The sequence below is a fragment of the Fukomys damarensis genome, unplaced genomic scaffold (genome assembly GCF_012274545.1).
Source record: "Fukomys damarensis isolate Sample0158 unplaced genomic scaffold, DMR_v1.0_HiC HiC_scaffold_28, whole genome shotgun sequence".
NCBI classification, from domain to species: Eukaryota; Metazoa; Chordata; class Mammalia; order Rodentia; family Bathyergidae; genus Fukomys; species Fukomys damarensis.
The window spans coordinates 12,523,789-12,540,294 of record NW_022900940.1 but is presented as its reverse complement, the minus strand read 5'-3'; positions in this window follow the sequence as shown (position 1 = coordinate 12,540,294).

Here is a 16,506-nt window from a genome sequence, read left to right as displayed (position 1 = left end):
TGTATGATAAATGTCAAAGGAACCATTACAATAAGGAACCTACCATCAGACATCTGCTGTGTCTTAGGTGCTTTATGTATGTGATTACATATAATTTTTAAAACAACCCTATTAAGTAGATGGTGATATCTCTGCTCCATAGAGGAGGAAACTGAGGTTCAGAAAGATTAAATACCATAACCTAAATCATTTAGAGGTTGGCTTTGAACACAGACTTCTCTGTTTCTAAAGCCTGTGCTCATACTACTAGGTGATACTTTGGACAATAAATAAAAATATGATCAGAAACTTTCAATAAGTTTCGTTTCTTTCTCTTGGCTAACTTATTTTTGGGTGTTGGGTTATAAGGAACATAATTAAGAGAGGTGAAGTCACAGAACAGAAAGTGGTGATTGACACAAATTGGATCCTCCAGAACAGATGCTAAAATAGAGTTTGAGGTATGAGATGTTCATGGGACATCAACACCTAAAGGAGAAGAGCGAGCAAAATAGGGGAGCATAAGAACCAGCCTACCAAGGAGTGTTGGAGTAAATACTGCCCTGCACAGTGTTCTGCATAAGGCTAAATAGCAGGATCTATATGGCCTTACTTTGTTTACCCACTGGACAAAGACTACCTTCGGGATGTCGTGACCTCTGTGAGCTTACTTTCTGCATGTTGGCAGGCTCTGTAGAGACTGACAGCTGGAGGCTGTTGACCATAGCTTCTGCATCAGGGAAGTAAGGCCTTCTTGAAGGGAATCTTAGCCAAGCTTTTTGCGTGCTTACCATAGAGATTGCACTCCTTTCCCAATACTTCCCACATCCCTATTTCTGTCTAGTAAGTGACTGGGTCCTCTTTTGAGTTAAATTAGTAGAAGCTATGTCCACAAATGTAATTTTCATGCTTGCTAAAATGCTTATAGAAGATATCATTTGGTTTGACCTTATTTCTTTCAAACAAGCATCTCGTTCACTTTCTCAAAGAAGCAGATTTGCAAATAAACTATATTTTGTCAAAGCACAGGGGCCACATTTTCTCATATCCTGAGATGCACCAAACCAGGAGAACATGTTTCATTGTTTTTCTGAAGTCAGTGGATTTCTAGGATTGGGATTTGTTAAGGCAATTACTGGCTAGTTAAAACAAAAACAAAAAAACTTCTTGAGGTCAAAAGTTTATTCTTTTCATTTGGGAACTCTGTCTTACTCTCTGACTCATCTGCTAAGGTGTTGATTACCAAAGTGACCTGGAGACATTTTCTTTTGCCTACTGACTACTTGCATTTTTGTGTAACAATCAAGAAAGACAATAAAATCTAAACCATACTAATATAATGGTAGAACAGGACTATATACAAATTATTCTCCTTTCTCCTTTTTTGCTCAGATATCCAAATAATAACATTCCAGATGGCTTTAAAATATTCAGAAGGTGTGCAATAGCCCTTCCTGGCACTCTAAGATACCAGAGCAAAGGCAAATCCAGTGCAGGTCATTTGCACCCAGGAATGAATCTCCTCAAAGAGACATTGTAGTTGCAAATTTAAATTTCTTTATCTTTTGACCACTTGATGGCCATATTGTATTGTTCTCCTTCATAGGCCTAATTGGGCTCCTGAGCTTGTTATGAGGGTGCAAGAGAACTTGGTACATTTTTCCGGGCTCCCAGACATCAAGCAATACAAAACCTTAGCCAGGAGAGGAGGAGGGTTGTCTTTTACAATTTTCCATATCCACACTATCTGGAGTTATAATTGCAGGGGTTGTTATTAGGTACCTCTTTATAGCTCTCTTAAATATAGCACTTAAATGTATTTAGTTCCAGGGGTTCTCTGAACAGCCATAACTATTTTACAAATAGTGGTTTCTATAAATTAGAAATGTCATTTTTCTCCATTCCAAGAATTTCAATGCACCAATTATTCAAAGCCAAATGTAATCAAGAATTTTTTTTTTCCTTCAGCAAGTGTGGTTCCCTGGGCCTGCAAAGAAATACAATGTTGCCATCTGACTGGCTTAACAGAGCTGATAGATGAGGCTGTCAGAATTTATTACTGATCTATTACTTGACACAGTACTTGTACCTTCCTTACATAATGGTATTTAAAGTATAGTCTTGGGTTGATCTTCAGTTTCCCCAAATGTTGGTAAACACATGATTTTGCTCTGCTTTTCCCAGTACTCTCCACTTGTATGATTTCCTTTGACAATTACTATGTAAGGCATTGCCTATTTATGTGTATGTCAAATTTAATCTTTCCACTCACCTTGTTGTATAGGCATTATTAGAATCTTTATTTCATCTGGGAGCAAATTAAAACCAAGTGGAAAAAAACAAGTGGCATAGTTGGAACCTCACCCCAAAACTCACATTCAACCACCATGTCCCAGTTATTTTGTTCTTAGCTCTGCCTAGTACCAACATGGTGGCATAGACTCATCCTTTCCTGGCTCTTTTTCTTACCCTCCTCATCTATACATGGAGGGTGCTGGGCTAATAGTATAACATTCTATAATTTTAGCTTTTGACAATAAAATATGAGCAGAATCCATAGACATGCAATGCACTTCCATAACTCATTCTTCTTTCCTTTGACTTCTTTCTTACCTGAGGATGGATTGTAGACTAGTAAATACATGCATTTTCTTTTCTTTCTTTTTAAAAAATTTAAACTGACTCAAATAGGTCATCTACAATGTAGTTTCTGCACACATTTGATATTAGTAGTTTCTACACACATTCGATATTACTAGTTTCTGTGTTTGACTCTGGCCCCAGGTTGCACACATCTCTATCTACACGGATGTCTGAGAGCAGCTCTCTTAGGATATTAGACAATTCATGGCTGAAGTAAGGTAATGGTTGTTGATCAAGTTATTGCTGAGGCTTGAGGAACACACATCATAGCTGACCCTCTATCAATTAGAAGAATTGGAGAATTTGTGGGGGCTCATGATAATAAATATATGATGTATATTTTCCCCAGTGTTAGTATATTGCCCCTTGAGATTAGATTTGAATGAGACGGCCATGAATATTAGAGAGTAATAAAGCACAGTCTGTTATCTGATAAATGATATGTAGAATCAAATGAAGGATAAAGATACATCAAAGAAAAAAATTAAAGTGAACTAGAAAACTTCAAGTCCAGCCCATGAAAACATTTAGTGTAAATATTTTTAACTTTTAGCTATTTTACTGTATTTCTTAGGAAAATGTTAATGTAAATATAAACCTATGACTATACTTATAACACTAAAATAGCATCACAGAAAATTTTTGACCTCAACTCAATAATTAGTGGCTAAGAACAGATACAAGAATTTTTATTCGTATATTTATTTATCCTTTAAATAATTTTAGAAAATTACACAAATGTCAGGTTCTCTTGCACTGCCATGTAGTAAACTTCTGCCATTAGTTGGCTTCCATCTTAAAGACTCACTGGGACCTCCTATCTCCGAACTGTGTTGGTACAGTGAACATGTCCCTTTGAAGTTACTCTATACTTCGCTGCTTTAGGCTTTTTTTTTTTTTTTTTTTTTTTTTTGGTACTGGGGATCGAACTCAGGTCCATGTGCTTGCAAGGCAGGTGGCAGAACCACTGAGCTAAATCACCGGCCACTCTATACTTCTCACGTGATAGTTAATACATCCCATTATAATAGTTTTATTTATTTTTTTTTCTCTGTCAGAAAGCATTTGGCATTTTACCAGGGGGAAATTCTTCATTGTGTTAAATTATCCCTGTTTGTTGCTCAGTAAATGATCATGACAGCCAAAGATATCAACCTGCATTTTCAAGTGCCCTAAATGACTGAATATTTTTCTTAGTTGACAAACAAAGGCCAGGCATGGTAGTGCATGCCTGTAATCCCAGCACTCAGGCGGTTGAGGCAGGAGGATTGCTGTGAGTTTGAGACCAGCCTGGGCTACATAGTGAATTCCAGGTCAGCCTCAATATAAATTCAAGGAAGATAAGCATCATATATGTCTTGGTCAGTACTGTATTTATTCTACCTAGCATCTACCTGTAATGGAAGCAGTGCCCCCAATAAAAGCATGGTTTATTGAATGAGTACAGATCGCAGCATCTTGGTTGTAGAGAGAGGGAAAGATAGAAAAATTGATGTGCTAGTGAAGTGTGAAGAATTCAGATTACTGTACGATGCCTTCCCCCAACCAGTTGCTGCTAAAAGTTTTGTTTTTCTAGGTCTTTTCTCATATGGTGAGGTGGTAGAAGATGAAGAAGGATGGAGAATAATTGAATGCTACATACCTAACAGTAATTAGGATATGGTAAGCAGGCTTTGGGTGTATATTTATTCTTCCACTAATTCATTACACCTATCTTTTAGGAATTTGGATATAACTTCCCCCAACCAGTTGCTGCTAAAAGTTTTGTTTTTCTAGGTCTTTTCTCATATGGTGAGGTGGTAGAAGATGAAGAAGGATGGAGAATAATTGAATGCTACATACCTAACAGTAATTAGGATATGGTAAGCAGGCTTTGGGTGTATATTTATTCTTCCACTAATTCATTACACCTATCTTTTAGGAATTTGGATATAAAATTCATAAAAGTGGTGAGGTGGTAGAAGATGAAGAAGGATGAAGAATAATTGAATGCTACATACCTAACAGTAATTAGGATATGGTAAGCAGGCTTTTGGGTGTATATTTATTCTTCCACTAATTCATTACACCTATCTTTTAGGAATTTGGATATAAAATTCATAAAGTAGAGGAACGTGAGGGCATTTGTAGGAGTTACAGTAAAATTTCACTAAAGACAGATATTTGCCCCATTAGAAGAGAGTAACATCTCTACATTGGCCTTTGAAAAGCAGACACTAAGCCTGATTGCTTTTGCAGACATCCATCTGTGCCCAGAGTAAGAATTTTTCTTGCAGGATTTTGTCTGAACTTTGACAGCTATTCAGTAATTTATTTCAAATTTGTCTCTGAAATAAACCCAAAGACCTTAATATGTGTAGTCCACCATAAAAATATCTGAGGTGAGATTTCAAAAGGTCCTCTATGCTATGGCTTATTGTTATTGTTGTGTTTTGTATTTGGATCTCCCTCCAAAGCCTCATGAGTTCACAGGTGAGGCTTTTAGAAGGTGATTGAATTATGGAAGTTTATACTTGGTGTTAGGAGGTGGGATCTGGTCAGAAGAGGTACGTCACTGGGGACGTGGCCTTGGTCTGTCTTCCCTCCTCCTTCCTTGATCTCTCTCTCTCTCTCTCTCTCTCTCTCTCTCTGCTTCCTGTTGCCATGCCATGTGCTGTTTCTCCTCTGCCATGCTCTTCTGCTACGCCGTCCTACCTTGGAGCTGGCCAACTATGGACTGAAACCTCTACAAAATGTGAGTGAAATAAACCTTTCCTTCTTAGAGGTATTGTGGCTCAGTGGTGAGAAAGTTGCTAAAACACTTGTTTTCTTGGCTATCTGACCCTTCAAAATCTGATAAACTAGTTTTAGGAATCTTTTGATATCTAAAGCAACCAGGTTTATATACAAATGGTATGCATATAGAGAAAATATATAAATCAAAATGAAAGCATGAAAAAAGCACTTATATTTTTATTACTGGGAATCAAACTCAGGACCTTGCACTTGTGAGGCATGTGGCAGAACCACTGAGCTAAATCCCTGGCCCAGATGCATCTAATTTTTTTAGTACCAGGGACTGAACTCTGGTCCTTGTGCTTACAAGGCAGGCGGTGGAACCACTGAGCTAAATCCCAGGCCCCAGGAGCACCTGATTTTTAACCACTGGAGTTATGTAGTTACTAAACGATAGATTTGGTTAATAGCTGGCTGTTTGTCAGGACAAAAATGGGAACAATAACATTTATAAAATTGCCTTTGTTAATCCGGCTCTGGTGGAAAAAAATGTGTTGTTCTTTTATTTCGGGTAATAGAGATTTTCTTGTTAGAATAGTCCAGAAACCAAGAAGCAATAGAAACTCTGCTTAGTAAATGTACGGCCATGCCTCATTTAGAGCTCAAATGCTTATTATGGCTGTGTTTGGCCTAAGAACAAGTCTTAAATCAGCTGTCTTCATGGTCAGGTTTTTTTTTCTCTACCTGTTTGCTCCTACTCTTTTGCTAAATTGATTGCCAATTATCTGTTTATCTTGCATTCCAATTTTCCCAAAGAGGAGAACTGATTGAAGTAGCTTTCCTATTATGTAGGAACAGTTCTCAAGCCTAAATCACCCTAGAGCAGTGAATGCAAAACTTTTAGAGATGAGTGCCCAAACTGTAACCTAAAACCTACTTATTTATCGCAAAGTCACTGCAACTAAACCTGAATACTGAGGTTTAAATTTATAAAAAAAAAAAACTCATACATTAGCATCTTCTGTCTTAAAAGAAAAACAAATAACACCATGCCATAGGTTCACCACCACTGCCTCAGAGGCCTCTTCTTTAGATTTAGGATTCTGGTTTAATCACTTGGGGCTAATTTGCTCCTGACCACATGGAATAAAGTATGCCAATCCCTGATGAAGTATGTTTCTGTACTAGTTTTCTCAAAATAGAGCAGTGTAACTGGCAGAAACTTTGAGGTTTCATGACCACTTCGTATATTCTTATCAGAAAGAAAGAAGCCAGCACTGGCTGTATTTCTACTATAGAGAGATGCACCATCCTTGGAAAATGGTAAAATTTGGTACAGAATTGCTCCATATCATCCATCGGGCACCAGGTCATTTAGTTTATACTCTATTGTCCAGGATTATTGGAATTTCCTTTCAAGTAGCAAATGCTACCAAGCAGAAGAGGTAAGAAAATCTGAATAAGTTATTTCATTATTTTTTTACCTAAAATGACTCGACTAGCACCACTGAGACAAATAATAGGGCTTCAGGATCTAGAAATCCACTTAATGGTATAATTTCATTAACATTTTATATATATAACTAAATCTTTCTTCCTCCTGCTCTTTTTTTTTTTCATTAAGTTTATTGGTACTTTTTGGGTGTATGGTACAGTTACATTCACTACTGGAATTTTATACCTTTGCATTATGTATGCTTTTTTAATCTCCCTAAACCCTCCTTAGAAATTTCCCAAGATGTAGCTCTACTTCTAGTTGCTATTTGTTTTGTTTACATGTGGATTTTACCATTATATTACCAAAATAAGCAGAAATGAATTTTCCAGAATAAAATATTTGACAAAGACCACATTTCCACTTGTGGAGCTTCCTACTATATAATTAGTTTCTTCTTATAATTTTAAAGGATTGCAAACAGTTTTAAAGTCATGTTGATTTCTCCTGCTATATTATTTCTCTTTCACCATGATTTTTAACCTGAATTTATTTAACTGAATTTATTTACTCTTTATTTTTACTAACCAATGTTGATAAATTTCCTTCCTTTTATATAATTAATTCTCCTTTTATTTATACTATTGCCTATTCAACATATAACACTTTCCCAAAAGAAACAAACTTTTTCTGGAGTCAACTTCAAAGGTAAGATTCCCATGTTAATTCTTATATGGGGATTGAATGGCACAATTAAATGATTAAGATGAGTTGTAGAAAAAAATAGCATAGTTTGGCTTTTGTTAATATACTTTGTTTTCCTGAGCAGGTTGTTGAGGAGTCATGGATTAGCTTTCAATGACTGAAAATATAAGAATTCACATTTTTCCCTGCATTTCTTTGCTTTCATTTCCTGCCTGTGATAGATTTGTCCCAATATTTGTCCTTTTGTTGTTGCAGGCAAGTTCTCATGATAAAAAATATAAAATCAAATAGTGTGACAGGATTTTCTGAATTATTAGTCAACTCTTGACCACCAATGGTATTATCAATCGTGCCTGCTGAATTAATGAGGAAAATTAAAACTCATTTTTCAGAGGTCAAGAGAGGCCTACTTTTGTGATTTGATGCTGTTTGATTTATGACCATTTTTCTACCTTCATTTTAACAGTTTTGATATTGAGAACCACCTGCAACAGAACACTATTTAAGATCAATGACCAGTGTCAGAATGAAAGAGACACTACACTGTTCAGATCTGAAGGGCAGCATCTTATAAGAAATTAGTGTCAGATGGTCTGTGTTAGAATCCTGCTGTGTAGTCAGTTGTGATGACCTTGGATGTATCATTGAACCTCTTAAAGCCATATTGTGTATGTATATGTGTTTAACCTGTAAAAGTCAGATAGTAATCTTGCTTTGTTTCAATAATCAAATAACATGACAAATGAGAAATTTTACAAGCTGTAAAATATATTGCTAATCAATTGTATATGACAACTTTTTTTCTTGTTTTAAATTTGCTCTAAAAATACTACTTTTGCCATGTGGGGTGGCACACACCTGTAATCCCAGCACTTGGGAGGCTGAGGCAAAAGGATTGCTGTGCATTTGAGGCCAGCCTAAACTACATAGTGTATTCAAGGCTAGCTTGAACTACACAGTGAGGCCCTGTCTCAAAACTCCCAACCCCCGCAAAAGAAAACCCAATAAAATACTCTTGATCAAATGTTCCTTAAAAGAACTCAGTGCTATATTGGGGTTTGTCTTTGGAGTGCTGTTAAGGGATATTTCATAAGGGATACTTCCAAAGTTTTCCTAGGAACAAGTAGATTTATTATACACTACAAAGACTGACCAAAATTCTGAGTAGATCTATATCTATTTAACTAACATGGCTGTTTTAGTCATCTGCTGACATGTAACAAATTTCCCCATAAAATAGAAGCTTTAAACAATGCACTTTTAGTGTCCAGTAGTCTCTCTGGTTCAGGAATGCTGATTAGTTAGGAATTCTGGCTAAAGGTGTCTCATAAGGTTGCAGTCAAGATGTTAGTTTACTAGTGTGGTGGTGCGTACCTGTAAACAGAGCACCAGGGAGGCTGAGACAGGAGGATTGCAAGTTTGAGGCCAATCTGAGCTATATACAAGTTGAAGAACAGCCTGAAGTATTCAGTGAAACCATATCTAAACACACACACACACACACACGCACGCACACACTTCCAAACCAAACCAAACCAAGCAACAAAATATGTCAGCTTAGGTTATAATCATGTAAAAATTTTGGTGTGGCTATTTGTAGGAGGTCTCAATTTCTTGTTACCTGATTTCTAGGGCCTCAGTTTTTCACTATATGAGCCTGTTCATAAGACCGCTTGAATGGCTCTGAAAATGGCAGCTGGTTTTCCTCAGAACACATGCACTTATATTTAAGTAATATCAATGTATTAAGTTATCTCTTGCTATGTAACAAATTACTCTATAATTGAGTAGGTTAAAACAATGAATGTGTAGTGTTTTGTAGTTTCTGGTCAGGGACTCTCCTTAGTTGGTTGTTCCTAGATCTAAGACAGAGAGAAAGGAGGAAGCCACAGTGCAATTTATGACATAGTCTCTGAAATAACATGTATTACTCCCAGTAAAGCTGCCAGATCATATATATATGTGTATATATATATATATATGTATATATATGTATGTATATATATATTCATATATACATTCATATATAATATATATTCATATATATTCCAATATATATTAGAATAATATTCAGTAGAGTACTATTCAGGCATTAAAAGGACAAAATTTTGTCAGTTTTGACAAAAAGGATGGACTTGGAGGTAATTATGTTATGTAGAATAAATCAGACACAGAAAGAAAAATGTCATATAAACTCACTGATGTGGAGAATACAAAACTTGGTCACATGGAAATAGAAAAGAGGATAGTATTGGAGGGGAAGGGAGAAAGGCAGGTAGAATGCAGTTGATCAATGGGTACAAAGTTACAAAGACATAGGAGTGCTGGTGTTCTATTGTACAATAGGGTGACTATAGTTAACAATAATTGTGTATTCCCAAATATCTAGTTGCTCATGGCCAAACATAGGGGCACAAGAGTGCAAACCAAATCATGCTGGCACATTACAAGCTATTGCTCATATCATGTCTATTAACAACCTATTGGCCAGAAGAAGTCACATGATCAAATCCAAAGTCAAAGGGCAGGGCATATGTTCCACCTACTGAGGCTTCAGCAAGGGTCTGGGTGTGCAACACAATTAGACAGAAATGAAGAAGTGACATAAATGTTTGGATCTACTATAGAGTTTTAAATCTGTTGGTGGTTTTGGCATTCCATCCATGGGTAAGTCACTGTACTTCCATGGCTTTAGCTGCTGCTGAGACAATTAGATCATATATTCTGAGCCTTGGATATGTATTAGAATCAGCTGAATGAAGCTTTTCAAAAAATGCAAATTACCTGAGAGCTAATCCCAGGACAATTAAGTCAAATCCCTAGGGATAAATTTAAAGTGTTGGTATGTTTACAAAGCTTTTATTGGTGTAAGGTACAACCAAGATTGGGAACCGCTTAATAAATGGTTTTTCATGTTTTAATATTCTAAAACTATTTCTATTTTCCCTTTGCTTTCTCTCCTTTATCTTTTACTTTGTAGAATAACAAGACAATAGTTTAATTCAAATATATCTACATAGTGAATTTTCATGTCATTCTCTCTAAAGTTGAAGCTACATAGAAGTCATCCACCTGAGTTAATTTACCATATTTACCAAACCCAGTGATTTATTTTGCAAAATATTTTTACCTATTGTTTTAAAAATCTTGTTGGTAGGCTGAACATAGTGGTGTACACCTGTAATCCCAGCACTCAGGGGGCTAAGGCAGGAGAATCACTGTGACTTCCAGACCTGCCTGAGCTATATAGTGAGATCCTGTCTCAAAAAAAAAAAAAAAAAAAAAAAAAAAAAAAAAAAAAAAAAAAAAAAAAAAAAAAAAAAAAAAAAAAAAAAAAAAAAAAAAAAAAAAAAAAAAAAAAAAAAAAAAAAAAAAAAAAAAAAAAAAAAAAAAAAAAAAAAAAAAAAAAAAAAAAAAAAAAAAAAAAAAAAAAAAAAAAAAAAAAAAAAAAAAAAAAAAAAAAAAAAAAAAAAAAAAAAAAAAAAAAAAAAAAAAAAAAAAAAAAAAAAAAAAAAAATCTACTTGGTGCGGGTGGTATTTCCCTTGATTAGCTGTAAATGCAAAGTTCTGTCTCAAACCAAAGGCTCATATGTTGATAGCTTTTTTTCTGAAAGAAAGGGTACAAATAGCCTTTGTTTATTAATTAGCATAAACTCTGATCCAGCTTTTCTCTACTTTGTCCTAATGAAGTGAAAGAGTTCCAAGTTTTAATTTTCTTTTTGTATTTCTTTGATTTGCTAATAGTTTTTAAACAGGCTTTATATAATGTAATTTAACAGTGTATATATGAAGTATATTTATGAAATATATATAAAAGAATTTGCATTGCCAGGTCCATTAGGCTAGGGTTAAATGATTGTGAAAGCACATTGCAAATGGTGAAATACTTCATCAATGTTAATTATAATAACAATAAGCATTTCAAGCAATGTAGAATAATAGCTAATGGCGTGGGCTTTGGAAGCAGAATAACTTGAATTCTAATCTTGCTTTATCTCCTTTTAACTCTATAATTTACCCAGTTTTTCAACTCTTGAATACCGCCTTTGCTGGGCTATAAAATATGAGCATTAACAGTATCTACCTCCTCATCCTAAGGGCTAAGTAGAGAGTATATATGTAAAAAATTTACATGGTACCAGTGCAATGCATGTTAAATATTATTAATTATATTAGCTAAACATTTTTAAAGAATAACTGTACTGTTTAATCAATGGATTGTTGTGAGGATTAAATGATAATATGTGTGTAACAGATTTAGGACAGAGCTTGGGCGATGCCGTATTTCATTGTATCTAAGAAGTCATTAATTATAATTTTCTTTAAAAAGAAAAGAAAACTGTAAGTGAACTATAAGACCAATCCTGAGGCACATTGCCATTGGAGAGAGGTAAAATTCTGGGGTTTAAGGCAATGTGTCTTAGAGTTACTGAAATAAGATAGTTTTAAATAAATAGTACAAGTAAGAGATAAAGGAGAGAAAGAAAAGGGAAAATAGATAATTCTCAGCAGACCAGTTTCTTACTGGCTACTGAATTATTGGTGAATTATTCTTTCACTCACATATCCAAAACTGTAATTTTTGTTAGTGAGGAAGAAACATGAAGGAAATCACCAGAGGGAGCCAATAAAGAGTCATAAAATGAAATCATAATGAATTATGATAAATCTCCCATAATATTCATGGAGCTCTTGCAGAGAATGAGAACTTATCAGACATTAGTTCCCTTTCCTACCCCAAGCAAGTGTCTCTTATACAGCATCTCTGAAAAACACAAATCATATTTAGGCTTTACTGAACAACATGTAGGCTATAAGTGGCAGATGTAATACTATAAACTTGGTATTTTAATCTGTATATGCTGGTATAACAAAAGCACATACTTGATAATTTGTAATGAATAGGAAATTATTTCCCACCATTCTAGGGACTGGGGCAACCAGTATCAGTATGCTTACATCTGGTGAGGGCTGCTCTGTACTGAGATGGTGCTTTGAACGCTGTCGACTCTGGTGTGAAGAAATAACATGTCCTCAAAGGGAAGAAAGCATAAAGACAAAAAGGAACCAAACTCTTTCTATCAAGCCCCTTTATAATGGCATTAATCTGTTCATGAGGCCAAAGTTCTTATGATTAAACATCTCCCACAGGGCCACAATTCCTATCACTTTGCTTTTTAGAATTATGTTTGCAATGAATTTGGGAGACATATTCTGACCATAGTACCTGTTCTCATGAAACCTAGCTAAACATTTCCCTCCCAAGAATCTTTCACTTAATACTGGAAACTTCTAATATATGAGAATAATTTCCATGAAACATTTTTTCTTGATAAAAACTGACAAAAGATCTGAAGTTGAAAAAAGATTTCTCTTTAACACAGGCTTTAAAGATGATCTGGAGGCATTTTCCTTATTTCTGACTAGTGGATGCTATAATCTTTAGTTGAATAAAAGAGCGCTGAAAGAGCAGAACAAAAATAGGGATTTCTTTGGTAATTTCTATTACAATAACAAGTTCATGTTTGCAAGTAGATGGAAAAGTCATTGATGGAAGGAGTCAGCATGAGAGCCTAAAAGAAGAACTGAAATGTCTAAGCCATTCCAGTGACTTATTTAAAATATCATTGGAACCATAAAAGCAGTGCTTCCTCCCACTACAGATAATGCTTTCTATGTAACTAAGTGTTATTAAAACCCACTGGATTACTTGGTACCTTTTAATTAATTGAATCATAGCCTTATCTCTAAAATGGAAGTAGTAGTATAACCTGACCGACTAACCTCATGTGATAAACATGAGCTTAATAACCAGGGGAAACATTCTTTTGGTTTTAAAATGAAATGGTTGAACTCTGGTGGGGTTTTAGCTCCGTTTTTAAAAAGACAATGTAAGTTTTGACTCCTGTGTTCCAGATCTCTGTGGGGTATGGGAAAAGACAAAAGAGTGCTAACTGGAGGTGTGCTTCAGGTCACCTTTATTTAGGCTGGTAAGGTCAGGATAATTAAATGAGGTATTTGTAGGCTGTACTCAAGGGCACAACTACACTTTCGAAAACACAGACTTTCCATGATGTGCACAGCCATATATAGCATAGCAGAACACCAGCTGGACTCATTAAGCCCTTTACTAGATCAGGTAAGATTTGTTTTAGCTTCCTTTATCTCTCTCCAATCTCTCCTAAATATGTTTTCCTGTCACTTACTTTTCTAGATTCTCAAGTCCTTCTTTTTGTATTTTTGCCACAATTAAAAATTTTGATCTGTGATGACACGGTGTTTCAACAGTGAAAAGACCTTCCTGACCTTCGAGACCATGAGAGTTTTCTTGAAATACAGTTTTTGAATTTTTAAATTTTTATCAGTATATGTTTTCAGTACACAATGATTATATTCATTGTGGGGAATTGGTGCATGTATATAGCATATCTCAGTACCTTTTCCCCCTCCCCTTTACCCCTTTTAAAATGTTTTTCTTTGTCTTTGCTAACATCAGATGTATTTCTTGATTTTATAAATCTTTATCAAGTTAATTATCATAAATACAGATTAACAGCCAGGCCAGTAGGCCAAAAACATATAAAACATGTGAGACAATTATATCAAATCAATCAGTGTGCATTTTTAGGTACATTGGCCATGCTGGATTACAGTAACTTTTTTTTCCTCTCTCTTTTCTATTGTCTGCTTTCTATTTTGCAATTTATTTATATATTAGTTTTGTCATATAAGAGAGATCATGCCATATTTAAGCTTGTTTGTCTGATTTATTTCACTTGACATTATTGCTGTAAAGTACACCCATTTTCCTACATGTATATAACACATCTTAATTCTTTTTTGTCCCCTTCCCCTCCTATCCCTCCTTGTTACTTGAAACTTTTGGTCCCCTTGCCATATGAAAAACTCTATTGCCATTTTTCTAGTTCTCTTGTTTTTAATCTCTCCATCTCTCCCTCACAATCTCTTGTTCTACTTCCCGTTATAAAAAGTATTTGGCCCCTTTATTAAAGGTAAGTTAACTGAATGTGCCTGGAGCTGTTTCTGTATCATTCTCTAATCTATTTTATTGAACCATAAGTCTGTTTTATTGCCAATGCCACACAGTTTGTACTATCTTTTTTTGGGTGGGGTACTGGGGATCAAACTCAGGACCTGATGCTTTTTAGGCAGATGGTGTCACTAAATCCCCAGCCCCATACTATCTTTTGATTGGATTATTTATATTTTTGTAGGGACTTGAGGTGCATCATTAGGTTATTTATTTGAGGTTACTCTGTTTTTCCTATTTGGAATTCACCAAGCTTCCCTCTTGGATTGCTTTCATCGTGTCCAGTATGTTCTGGCATGTCATACTGGTATTGTCATTTGATTGTAGGAACTATCTAATTCCTTGTTAATTTCATCTGTGACTCATTGATTATTCAACTGGGTATTGATGAATTTCCATTGTTTGTATAACTCTGTGATTTATTTTTCGAGTGATTTCTAGTTTCATTGTATTATGATCTGATAGTATTCATGGAATAATTTAGATTCTTTTGAATTTGTTGGAACTTTATGGGTTAGTACGTAGTCTATTTTGGTGAACATTCCGTGTGCTTCTAAGAATATGTATTCTGTTGGTGTTGGGTGGAACACTCTGTAGATACCTACTAGGTCTATTTGTTTGATGGTTTTATTCAACTCTGATAGTTCTTTGTTTCTTTATTGTCTAGTTGATTTGTCCATATGTGATAGTGGGACATTGAGTTTCCCCATTATAAGTGTTTTGGTGTTTGTTTGATTTTTTTCATATCCATTAGTGTTTGTTTTGTGAATTTGGGTATGCTGGTTATAACTGTTATCACTTCCTGATGAGTTTTCTTCTTAACCAATATCTGGTGACTTTCTTTGTCTCTTCTGATTGGTTTTGGCTTGAAATTCATTTTATCTGAAATTGAGGTAGCTACTCCTGCTTTGTTCTGTTTGTTGAATGGAAGGTTGTTTTCCAACCCTTAATTTTTTTTTTTTTTTTTTTTTTTTTTTTTTTGGACTCACTATGTAGTTGAGATTGACCTGGAACTCATTATGTAGCCCAGGCTGATCTTGAATGCATACTGATCCTCCTGCCTCAGGCTCCCAAGTGCTGGGGTTACAGGCGTGCACCACCACACCTGGCTTCCATCCTTTAATTTTTATTCCATGAGTTTCTTTTTGAATTAAATATGTTTCTTCTATGCAGACATTCCTCATTTAATTAATGAGGTCCATTCCTAAAACTGCATCATTAAATGAATTGGTTGCAAAATAGGGGTCTTGTATATAGCATATACATTATAATATTCAGAGCAAAGAAATTGTCAAAGAACACTCCAATTTGATGAGTATGCTGTTATTTTCATAGTTCTTACATGCAATACTTTAAAATATAAAAATGTAAAACTACAGTACTGCACTGTATAGGACAATCAGAAAAAATTACAGTACTATATAAAAACATTGAGGCTGTATAGACAAGATGTATAGAACTGCACCAAAAAAAGATAGGTTGTAAGTTTCAATCAGAAGTCAGAACAGTTCAAGTTGTTAAGCAAGGAATATCTGCGCTGCATATTTTTGGGTTATAATTCTTGTTTCATTCTGCCAATCTGTGTCTTATGATTGAGGAACTGAGACCATTCACACTGAGAGTTATTATTGAGAGGTTTTGACTTATTCTTGTCATTGCATTATTTTTGTTACTGATTTCCTTATTTTTATTCCTTTTGCTTAGCTACTCATTCCACCAGTATATTTATTCTTTTTCACTTATTGCATTGTTTGATTTATTGTCTCTTTCTAGCATATCTTTGAGAATTTCTTCAACGCAAGTTTGCTGGCCATGAATTTCTTGAGGAGCTCTTTGTCGTGGAAATACCTTATGTCTCTCTCAGATTTGAAGGAAAAATTTGCAGGATACATAATTTGGGGTTAGAAATAATTGTCTTTTAGGGCTTGAAAGACTTTACTCCAAGACCCCCTGGCATTTAAATTATCTATTGAGAAGT